The 11,754-nt window shown below is 47.4% G+C and overlaps 1 pseudogene; it reads right to left on the bottom strand.

The window, feature by feature from the left end:
• Window positions 1-894: 894 nt before the first annotated feature.
• LOC120647941 lies at window positions 895-5,409 on the bottom strand (annotated as a pseudogene).
• Window positions 5,410-11,754: the final 6,345 nt, after the last annotated feature.

Raw genomic sequence — 11,754 nt, forward strand, 5'->3', positions numbered from 1 at the left:
ATATACTGCTTCTTCATGCTATGCAGGTACCCACATATGCCAAGTATATTAAGGATATCCTTGGAAACAGGAGGACCTTGCCCACCACCAAGGTCGTGCAGTTCACGGAAGAGTGTAGCGCAGCTATACTCGATCCACTCCCAGAGAAGAAGAAGGACCCAGGATGCCCACCATCACGTGTTCAATTGGAGCACACTACTTTAAGAACGCTCTTTGTAACTTGGAAGCAAGCGTCAGCGTCATGCCAAAAGTAGTTTCCAATAAACTTAACCATCATGCGCTTGCCCCCACTGCCATACGCTTGCAGCTAGCAGATCAATCAATTTGCTACCCCGCGTGGATCGCGGAGAACATTCCAGTCAAAATACGAAGTTTCTTTGTCCTGTCAATTTCATTGTCCTCCACATGGAACTTGGCACCAAGACCCCTCTCATTCTGGGAAGGCTGTTCTTGAGTATGGCGAACACACACATTAATGTGGGAGCCGGAGAAATTCAGCTCAACATCAATGTGCAGACAGAGAAATTCACCTTCAAACCGAAGGTTGAGCAATGCTCTCAGGTCAAATCATTCAACTAGAAGAAGAAATCCGAGAAAGAACCGGAGAAGTCGTCTCTCCCTTCCATGGAAGCCCTCATCGAATTAGTGGAGAGCATCTGAATTTTCGAGAGGAGATCAGGCATCACAATCATAGGAATGCGAAGCGAAGAATCCAACATAAGGAATTTCTAGAACCAGAGAAGAAAGAGGTCAAAACAAAGCCCACTACCGAGAAAGTGTGGCGGAAGAAGGTGTCATTGCTAGGACTAGTTCAAAAGTGTATCAGTTTTCTTTTCTTGCTCATTATCCTCCCAAGTTGCTAAATAATTTGTATTCCCTTTGCCAAAGTATCGAATCAGGCAAACAGGAAGTACACAGCATGACGTCCAATTTGTAGCCAGTCGATGAAGTTAAACACACGCGACGATCAGAGGCCGGACTTGGGCGGCGGACGACCACCTCAGTTGGTGATGCTGTTGGGAATGCCGCGGGCGACAGGCCCTGGCTCCCTGGTTGGCGTGAGCATGTTGTACGGCACCTCCACCGGTCCGGCCCTGTTCTTCAGCGTGGGGTCGGCGTTCCTCATCTGGATTTTACCTGCGACCACCTCCAGGCTTTCCTGGAAACGCGCCAGGGCCTCGGCTGGACTCTGCTTGCTCGTCCACAGCTCAGACTCCGGCCGCTGTGCCAAAAACACCTCCCCCGTTCTCGCCAACGACTTGGCTGCCATCCCCATGAGCGCCAGCGTCTCATTCCTCGGGGTGATGCTCCCCAGGAACGCAGCCTCCGTCACCACCGCCCCGGCCTCCGGCATCGCGCGTGAGGTGAGGGTTGGGCTATTCGGCACGAACCCCTGGTACCCGTACTGCCCCAGGCCGACTGCGGCGTGGAACGCCGAGCCTAGCCAGATGATGGTGGTGCACGCTTCCACGAGGTCAGCGAGGCAGTCCATCGCCGGCCACCAGTGCGCGTCCTGCAGGTCCCCGTGCCCCACGTGCCTCACCTCCCTCCACCACGCCTGAAGCTCACTGTCGCTCGTGACCGCGCCGTCGTTCACGTAGTAGATGGAGCAGTAGTCGGCGACCCATTTCTTGATCGCTATCCAGATTTCAAGACCGTCCACTGCAAATGGGTAATCCTTGATCAGCAGCTCAAGCTTCTCTGGGTTATTTGGATCACCTTTTGCCAGACCTCTGCAAATGCAATTATTTTTCACCCAATAAATTTATAAGTAGTGTTACTGATTTTAAGATTGTAAAGTTCAACCGTACACATTTTACCTATTGCTTTTAATTGTAGAAATATTATGCATCTGAGTTAGTTACGACATATACCTCTTGATGAGATCAGCTGGGAGAGCAAGCTCTGTGAAGTTCCAGTTGCTGTAGGCCTTTGAGGACATTTCCATGGCGTACTTGCTTGGAAGATAGGTGACCTCTTGTATGCCACGGAAGATGTCACCATTCTTCCTTCGGTCACCTGAGCCGAAGACAATCTGGCGTGCGACGGCATTGACGTGCAGGGTGTTCCAGAAATGTGGCTTCAGGAGCTTGTGGACGGGGTGCAGCACGCTCAGCTGCCTGTTCGTCGCAATCACGTGCGGCTCCATGGTCGCATGCACGTTGAGCCTGCAAAGATCACATCAACTAGGGCTAGCTGTAAATAATGGGTAACCCTTAGGTGCATCACCAATCTTGTTTAGTTCAAATATTTATAATACTTCTCCAAAATGAGATCTTATTTTAGAAAAGTAACACAAACATTTGAACTAAAGATGATTGGAGGTGCACCTAAGGGACACTCAAAGCATCATCGTACATATACACATATTGCCTGTTCGCCACCTCCTTTTACACGAAGGTGTTGATAGCTTGACACATGATCTATGCAGTGTGTGCATATATACCAGTGAAAGACGAAGTTGTTCTTTGAGGTATCATTGGCGGTGGCGTGGGCTTTGGCGAGGTCCCACGCGGTGAACATGTTGACGGACAAGATGTCGTCACTGGGTATCCGGTGGAGTGTACACCGTGCTGACACAGCCAAGCTGCTTGTCCTCCTGGTGCGGTGAGCTCAGCTCGATCGCCAACGGTCGTAGCGTCGAGTCATTGTTCAAGAACAGAAGCGTTCGAGCGGCATAAGCCTTCCTCGGAGAGATCTCACCAATCTCCTCGCCCGGCAGCTCGTTGATGCGCTTCAGGTATGGCATCACCCAATCATGGTGATCCACAACGAATAATCTCCCGTCCTCCAGAGCCTATATTTATACATATACAATTATCTGTTTCGAAAAAAAAACGCATGAATTGTCTGGGAGAATTGCCTACAAATAAATAGTACCTGCTGCAGTGTCATGCCACTCATGTTCTTCTGAATGTGATCTTCTGTTATCTTGCTATCTTGGACCCCGTAGGCGGTCCGATCAAGTTCGCCGGTGAGTGCAAACTTGGTGACCCGCTTGATGCAAACCGGGTTCGTCCCAGCGAGCATTTGGCGATCGAATTCTTCATCTCTCCGCCAACTCATTGGGTTCACTGCCATAAAATAAACGCAGAAATGATTCCTTCTCTGTAGAGCATAATAGATATATATTTTAATAATGACAAGGTCTACAATCGATGAGGCAATTCTGCTGCACCTGAAATAACCTGTGGGACGGGGAATTTTGGCGCAGCGGCATGGCTGTTGATGATTTGCTTGGCCTTAGCGAGCCGGCCGACGTCGTCAAGGCCAACAAGGCTATATATTTCTGCGATGGACTTGAAGTGGCCACCCAGGTTTGGAAGGCTTGGCGCTGCGATGACGGCAGTACCAACACGCTCATCGCATGGCACGTAAATCTGCTGGTCCAGTGGAACTCTGGTCTCTGTGTGGGGGTCTGATGCACGGTTGATGGAAGTCAGGTGGTGTGCTTAGTTGAAGAACTAGTATCATCTTATTAGTATAGGGGAGACGTGTCTTCTAACTTGACCAAACAAAAGTACTATCAACTTGGAAATACTCTACCAGATCTGTGTTCGCAGCAGGATTATTATTCTAGTGATTTTTGCAATTTCTATCTAGATCTAGATAGTGGATATTTTTTTATGAAACATGAGGGGTGCGTCCCCTACTGGTTATATATTAAAATAAAATGGAAAGGTACAAAAATAAACATCTCTAACAACTTAAATAGTAGGCCCTATATTTCGATCTTAATTAAGGAAGATGGTGATGTCCAGATTTAGAGTGGTTGACTTCGTGATCACCAACCAAAACATATCTCTATTCATTACTACCTGCTAAGGGGTTAATATGTACATATAGGTGGCAGTATGATCTACATCTGTGCGAAATTCAATAATGAAATCATGCCGTGTCTACTAGACTTTGTGAACGAGATATAAATTATTTGCTCTCTTACATATATGTTGAAGATTTTGTTTTTTGCCTTTCAAAAGTTTGGACCAAGGTTTTTTCTATTTGCTTGTCCCAACTTGTAACTTAAACGTGCCCTCTTTTCTGAATCCTACACATATACCTACCTTCAGACGCGAATACAATACAAAGACGTCCCCACACACACTGCCCACTTGGTATTTCCACCTATCTTTGAGACTTCATCGGCTCATCTCTCTCCATTATATTGCTTCAATATGACACTCTAGACCCTTGGTGACCCTCTACAGCCATTGCTAACGTGACGACACCAATAATTTTAACCACGTTCGTACGAGATATTTATATCTAGCTCGCTAGCTGGAACAACATGACAAAAAGACTCTAGGATATTCAAGTCGTCGCATAGAGGTACGAGACGCGAACGTGATCGATATACCGATACCTGCCCGAGTTGGTGGGCGCCCGGTCTTGGTGCGACGAGGGTACGGGTACTCCCGAGATCCTCCCAGCACGGGCCGCGCCAAATCCTTGCGCAGGTCGGGGTTCCCCAGGTCATTGTACAGGGCGTAGTCATACACTCCTGGAACGCCCGCTCATCGGCTCCCTCTCCCCGGAGAACGGCGAGCTCGTCTTCTCTGTACCCGAGCAGCGGCCTCGGAGTGTTCTCCTTGACATACGCCTGCAAGGAAAAAAAAATCCCAATTACTGTCAGAGCTGTTGGCTTATTGCCTGGGTGACCAAGGCTGCTGCTCGATCGTAGCATGTTAATGATTATTTATTTTATTACGGACGTCGTTGGTGAAGAAGAGACGAAACGGGTGCTTCCCGACGGGGTAGACCCATCCGTTGCAGGCGAAGTCAACGGCGACGCGAATCCCAGCAGCGGCCGAGCATTTCAGCACCTTGAGGTACACGGGGAAGTCGGAGTGGTTCTTCACGACCACCGCGCCGGGCGCGCCCAGAGCCTCGCGCCATGCCAGCTTCACGTCCAGCTCGATCTGTCTCCTCGCAGCCGCCGAGCATGGCCTCCAGGACTGCCTCTTCCCCCCTCACCCCGCGTCCGTCACCTCCTACAACATGGCGCACGCGTCAGCTCAGCTCGACCCGCAGGCGAAATGCATGCACCCCCAACAAACTGGAAACTAAAGAAACTGAGTGATGATGTGTAGTTGTGTACCGGCCACCGTGACCGTGGCACTGACAAGCTGGAAGGAGAGCTTGAGCTGGTTGCTAGGGGCATCCAAGAAGGTCTGAAGAAGCAGCTTGCCACCAACATACACGGTTCTCGTGGGTGAGGCTCCTTCTTCAGGCCGGCTACCCGATGCGGCTCTTCAACGGCGGCTGGATTAGCTTGGTGGAGGATGTTGCTGCTGGGTTGCTGCTTCCGCCGACGTGAATGAGCAGCAAGAACCACCGCTCGCCGATGAGTGGGGATCGGCCATATCACCCTGGACCGCGCCATCCCTGCGCCCGCGAAGGACGGGCCATGGGTGGCCCGGGGCCGGCAGCAATGGCTAATCTGGCTGTGAAGGGGCTGCATAATGTCAACGATCGCCACAGGGTCGGCTCTCTGTGTGGATGAAGCAACGCTAAGCGCAATGTGCTTTATTTGTGTGTTCTGCTTCACATGTTTCAGAGGTCTTTAATTTATGTAGGCAGTGGCGTGCATAAGTAGAGATTCCTTTTGAAACCCTGCCTAGCTAATGAGTTAGTTTGAAGGATAATTGGTGACAATCTGACAGGATGATGAATGGTGACAGTCTGACAGGATAATTATTGGTGACAGTTTGAAGGATACATGAACTCTTTTTTAATTATACAGTACAACTCAGACACTCATAACGCACGCACACTCACCCTTATGAACATACGTACGCAAACTCTACCCCTATGAGTATCTTTGAACAGTGGCGGGGCTAGCATTAAACCCAAGGGGGGCAGTGCTACAGTGATTGTGGTAACGCTAGACTAATTGGAACACTTGCTAGACCATTGGTTGTAGTACGTGTAGACGTGTAATGTGATTTCGTGTCGGCCTCAACCCTGTGAATGGCAGGCCGTGGTGTTGTTGGGTCAGTGTCTACCAGCTCCTCATTGTTTTTTCTGGGCCAGGGGGGGCATGGCCCAGTTTCGCCTCCACAGCGCTCCACCACTGTCTTCGAAGACTGATCTGGCAAATTCTCGAGATTGACAAAGTTATAGGCGCCTCGCTGTCGACGGAGACGTCGCCTACCATTGAAAGCACAGCGCTGTTAAATCCTAGAAAATTCGCTCCATGGTAGTACTCTCCTGGTTAATTCGATGGTATCAACCATTGCAAAAATGCCACCAATTTTGATTTCCGTACGAGGGCTGAATGATCTAGGTCGTTTCTCTACTGAAAAGATCACAAACAGAGAGGTACTGAGGCTAGTGTGTCGAGTATTTGATGAAATTGTTATATTGCCAACTCTTCCAGTCAAGCTGTTCCGAAGCTGTCGTTCCCCCGAGGAGGTAGAGAAAAAGATATGAGGACCAACTAGTTTCGAAGATAGTACAACAACCATTCCCTGGCAACGGCTCTAGACAGCTTGTTGGGTATTTTAATGATGTAAATAAATCCGCAAGCGCACGGATACCGTCGTAACTTTTACCTGTGAGTATTCAAGGTATCATATCCTCAGGGAACATGTGTGCTCTATCTCCTAACTTAGTCGGTCCAAGGACACACCAGGATACGTCGCGAGGATGGAGAGAATTCCTGTGGTAGAACTAAAGATGAGTTAAAGGCCGATCTCTTGGACAGAATACTCGCTTCGAGCACTGGCTTACCCCTAAAATGATCAAGAGACTCTGGCCAACGGCTCTACGCTATATCCGAACATGGAGGATTATGAAGGACCAAAAGGGCTGTCACCACATGTAGCCTACCTCTACAAACCGTGGGATAGAAGAAAAACAAAAGTAACCCTTAGCCTAGACACCGTGTCTACGCTATTGGTTACTATTGTGGTCTAACAACATCTGTTAACCGGTAGCAAATTACAGCACTCCTTATAAATACGAAGCGATGAACCCACGAATAAGGGAACTGATCTCACCCATATGAAAGTACTATGCAAGACAGGAATCATAAATACTAACTTCCTCATATCAGAAGAAGCCAGCATCCGTAGAGGTACAAGCTTAGAGAAGACAACCAACAGGCCCGGCACTTCCCAGAACTACTCCTCACCCTCCTCCTACTCTAAGCACTAGCTTGGGCAAGGCCTCGCCTTTGCATTGAAGCACTACATCTTCAAGTGAAGGTGTTGGAGAACTTGGTGGTGTGTGTTGAATGAGGGGTGGTGGTCCCCTTTTTATGGCCCAAGGAGGAGTAGCCACGAAGGAAGCACATATAGAAGGTGGAGAGGTGGAGTAGCGACTACTCTTCTCCGAGGTGCACCTGGATGGGAGGCCATCCAGTTTCGGCCGACCCTAGGTGCTCATTCCCCTGGTACGCTGACAAGTGGGCCCAGGTGTTGACCATGTCATGCATCTTGCTTGACGCGCTCGTTTTCTCTGCCAAGTGGGCCCTCTTTGTAAGTGTGACTCCAGATATGATCTTCTGTGCATTTGCATGGCATCTTCTGTGCGTTTTTCTCTTATTTTGTACTTGTGTACCTGCCATTCGACAATTCAGCAACACTCGTCTAATTTTTTAGTAATAACTCCTACCACTACTACTAGTAATCATTCTTTAAGTGTTTATACCGGAGTTGATGGCATTTATTTTTCACTTAATAGCCATCAACACCGAGTACGTGGAGGAAGTCAGACCTATCGCCGAGAAGAGAGTAGAGAGTTTGGAGCAAGGAGCTGAAGGCGAGGCTTGAACTTCTTGTTGTGATGCATTAGTGCAATATTGCACTATGATATCTGTGGATGCCTGCAACATACTTGATAATGCGTATTATGCAATGGTTTGTAGGCATATTATCATAACTTGATTAGTATACATCTTTAGCTCGACAAGATGGGGAAAAAGTTAGGCACTTTTGAGCAAACTATCCATACTAGAACATGTGTTGATCTTTTGAGATCACTCGAGGCTAGAACTCTTTAAGTACTATTCATTAATATCCATGCCTTAGACTCTGTGAAGCAAAGAAAGGTTAGGAATTCGAGGTAATAGTTAGGGTAAAGACCCAAAGTAGCGTAAAAGTATAAGGAACCACTGGATTTAGCCTACATCTTTAACCTTGTGGGGTAATGATTAGGAACCTTGAGGTGATTTGTGGTGACCATATCCCTTAGTCCTAAAAACTACTCGATAAACCCGTGCCTTTTACCCTGCAAGGCAAAGAAAGGTTGGTACTTGAGATAGTTTATGGGTACCATGCCCCTCAGGCATGGTAGCCTAAAAACTACTCGATAAACCCGTGCCTTAGCCCTGCAAGGCAGAGAAAGGTTGGTACTCGAGATAGCTAATGGAGTGCTAGCCTAAAAACTACACGATAATCCCGTGCCTTAGACCAAGCCAGAGAAAGGTTGGTACTCGAGATAGTTTACGGGGACCATGCCCCTTAGGCGTGCTAGCCCAAAAATTACTCGATAAACACATGCCTTAGACCCTGCAAGGCCGAGAAATGTTGGTACTCGAGATAGTTTATGGGGAACACACCCCTTAGACATGCTAGCCTGAAAACTACTCGAAAAACATGTGCCTTATACCCCGTAATGCAGAGAAAGGTTGGTACTCGAGATAGTTTATATGTTGATATAAATCAACGCTTGCTTGTTGAAAGAGGTAGTCAATTTGATGCCAAAATAAAATCTTTATTGATATATTACTGAAGGATTGTGAGTACACAGTAAGGTCTCAAGATCTAGGGGATTTTACTCGCCAAAGGATGAGATTTATTCAATCGAAAACATAAAGGAAAATACCGCTTGGAAATGAAGTAATGGTAAGGACTTCATCCCTGTTGGGGATTGGGACTGTCATCGTAAGGAGTAGGTGGTGCTCCCAAAGATTTGCGCAATGCTTTATACTCAAAGATGGAATACTTTGAATTTAGGTGCCATGGGCACTGTTTGTGCAGTTTTTTTGTGGAAGCGTTCGTGAGCTTGAAGCGCTTTATCCCCTGCTGGCTTCGAAGTCACGAGGGATCAGGATTTGTGTGGCGATGCTTGCGTGGAGTCCACTTGTATTCATCAGAGATACGGTAGTTGGAGGTTGAACTATAGGCCTCCGCTTCGTCACGCTCTTTTTGTCTGGAGATGGTTATGGTGCGGGCGTCTCTGCCGATGTTGATGATGTTATGGAGATAACTGTTGGAGTAGTTGAAAGAGTCGCTGACTTGCTAGTGACGGCATTCCTGTGCTAGTTGTCATCACCTTCCATATGGACGGTGACCATGACGCTTGAAGGAGGCAGTGGAGGGAGCTCATTGGTAGGTTTGGTACCTGCCTCCGTGGTTGCAATTGGAACTGTATCCATGTCAGCATCAGAGATGTACAGGTCAAAGTCGCTTGAGTTGTAGTCGATGAGGTCAAGTTGCTACATTTGATTTTCTTCTGTTTCCTAAATCTCCATTATCTGAACCATAAAAATTTCTCGACCGGGGTCCGACATCACTGGATTATTTTCTTCTTCTATCACCATGCCTTCTTGAAAGGGAAGCTTAGCGCTATGGACGCTAGGGTTCTCAAGAGGCGTTTGCTTCTCCTGCCAATGATCTGCTTTGCCTAGGGCAATAGTTTTTATCGAGTAGGTCATGGTAGAGATCAGTTAGGTTTCAACTTGCTTTTCTGAGTCCCAATCTACCCAATCGGAGGTGAGGGCCCTTTCTAGGCTCCTTCTCTCCCAGTTAGGGTTTCATTGTCCAAATTTTCTTCTGATTTGGAGATTTCGAAATCAGAACCCTTCGGTGGAGGGGACACAAGATTGAGCAATCCTAGGGTGGGTCGGAGAAGGTCTGCATTGTAGGAGGGAACTTCAGGGAATGGGAATCCCATCTCTGCTCTAATGGCAATTTCGTTCAACCACTCACCATAATCTTGTAGATTCTTCATTTCATCTGCTGCATGTGGAGAAACTAGATCTTCTTGGTCCGAAGAGTCTTCAATTTGGTAGATTGACTTTTCCGAGGAAATGTGATCAGCCCAATCGTCCCCGAAGAGGGTACTATCCCGCGGAACATGTTGCGGGCTGTACTTCTCGAATGTCCAATGGGCTTTAGAAGATGACAAAAAGTTGTCCCATAGTTTCTTGGCTTTTGATTGCTGCCAGAGTTCGTCGATCCTATGTTGGTTACACAACCCTTCCATAAATAAGTTGACATCATCCGACCAATCATCAAGGTCATCCATTGTGTCTGGGTAGTCTAATTCGTTCAAGTAATCAATTAATTCTTGGTCGAGTATTGACCCTACTGGTCCCGGAGGGGTTGTCGCTCGATCATGAAAGTCACAGGCTAAACTCCTCGGGATTCTAATGGGTTCTTATTCTCGTGTCCTTCCGTTTGTCGAGACTTCAGCATGGAGTGTATCTTCCGTGAGCTTGATGCAGTTGGCAAGTTTGGAATTGACCCGATTGAGCCCTAAGATGATGTCACCCGAACGATCAAGCCATGGACTAGTCTTCTCGGATTGCGAGCATATCTTTTTCTTTTAGAGAGTGGATTTTGCAAGTTCAATGCAATCAGCAATATTGAGAGAGACGTGATCTACTCCACTGGGTAAATTGGAGTTGTCTATCTTCTATTGTGGAATTGACTTGAGCTCCTTGAGTTAATTTTGGACCAAAGTAGGCGATTGAGAGCCGGCTGACTCTAAGTTGTCGAAGCTTTTAGTAGAATCTGACTTGGTATCGCGGATGGGAGCCTCCCGTCTAGCGGTGGCTTATCTCTTTCTGATTCCTAATAGTTGATCCAAATCCTCCTCCAACTTGGAAGGAGTCTTGCGTGGAATTGATGTCACATCGAAATCAGGTTGTTTTCGCATTTCCTTGACGTGGACTGGAAGTGGAATTTTGACGAGATTGTCAATGAATTCATCAACAATGTTGTGTCGACTAGTCACAAATGCCTCCAGTGCACTGCGATCGGCTAGGTGGTTATGGAAGCCACCTGAGCCTTTGGCGGTGAAGACCTAGGAACCAAAAACGAAGGTTGTGCCCTCGTCAGGCACAATGTTGGCGGAGTTGGACGAAGCCATCAAATTCATCTAGCAATCATTGGAGAAGCCCCCTTCCTGGTGCGCCAGCTATCGGTATTTTACCGCCAAGCCCACTGAGGGATACACCTGAGGTGGTAGGTTGTAGGCAAGAACTTGTCGAGATTAGAATGCGATGGTGTTGTTGGTATTTTTTAACGTCATGAAGAAAATCTGTAAGCGCACGGATACTGCTGTAGATTTCACTCAGGAGTATTCTGGGGTATCGTATCCACAGAGGAATGTGAATACACTATTTAAGGGTTCAGGCTCATCCAAGGACACACACACATGTAGGATAAAAAGATAGAGAGGGTTTCCTAAGATTCAAAACCTAAGTTAAGAAAAGTCTAGCTTCGCCATTTACCTCGGGCTATCAGTTTCTCCCTGGATGAACACCAGGTTGCTCCAAAAATAGGGCACTATTATATACTCGAACATGGAGGATTATTGGGCTCTAATAGGGCTATCACCACCTACAGGCTACCTCTACAAACTGTGGGGTGTACAACAATTAAGTGGTAAAGTATAGCCTAGACAGCACGTCTATGCTATACCGTACTAATCCTAACCTTGGCCAAGATTATCCATCTCTATCGGGAGTCTCAGCCTAGGATCATTCACTAGTCTTAGCAAACACTCAATCCAGTAAAAGGT

Source organism: Panicum virgatum, chromosome 9K, assembly GCF_016808335.1.
Source record: "Panicum virgatum strain AP13 chromosome 9K, P.virgatum_v5, whole genome shotgun sequence".
Classification (NCBI taxonomy): domain Eukaryota; kingdom Viridiplantae; phylum Streptophyta; class Magnoliopsida; order Poales; family Poaceae; genus Panicum; species Panicum virgatum.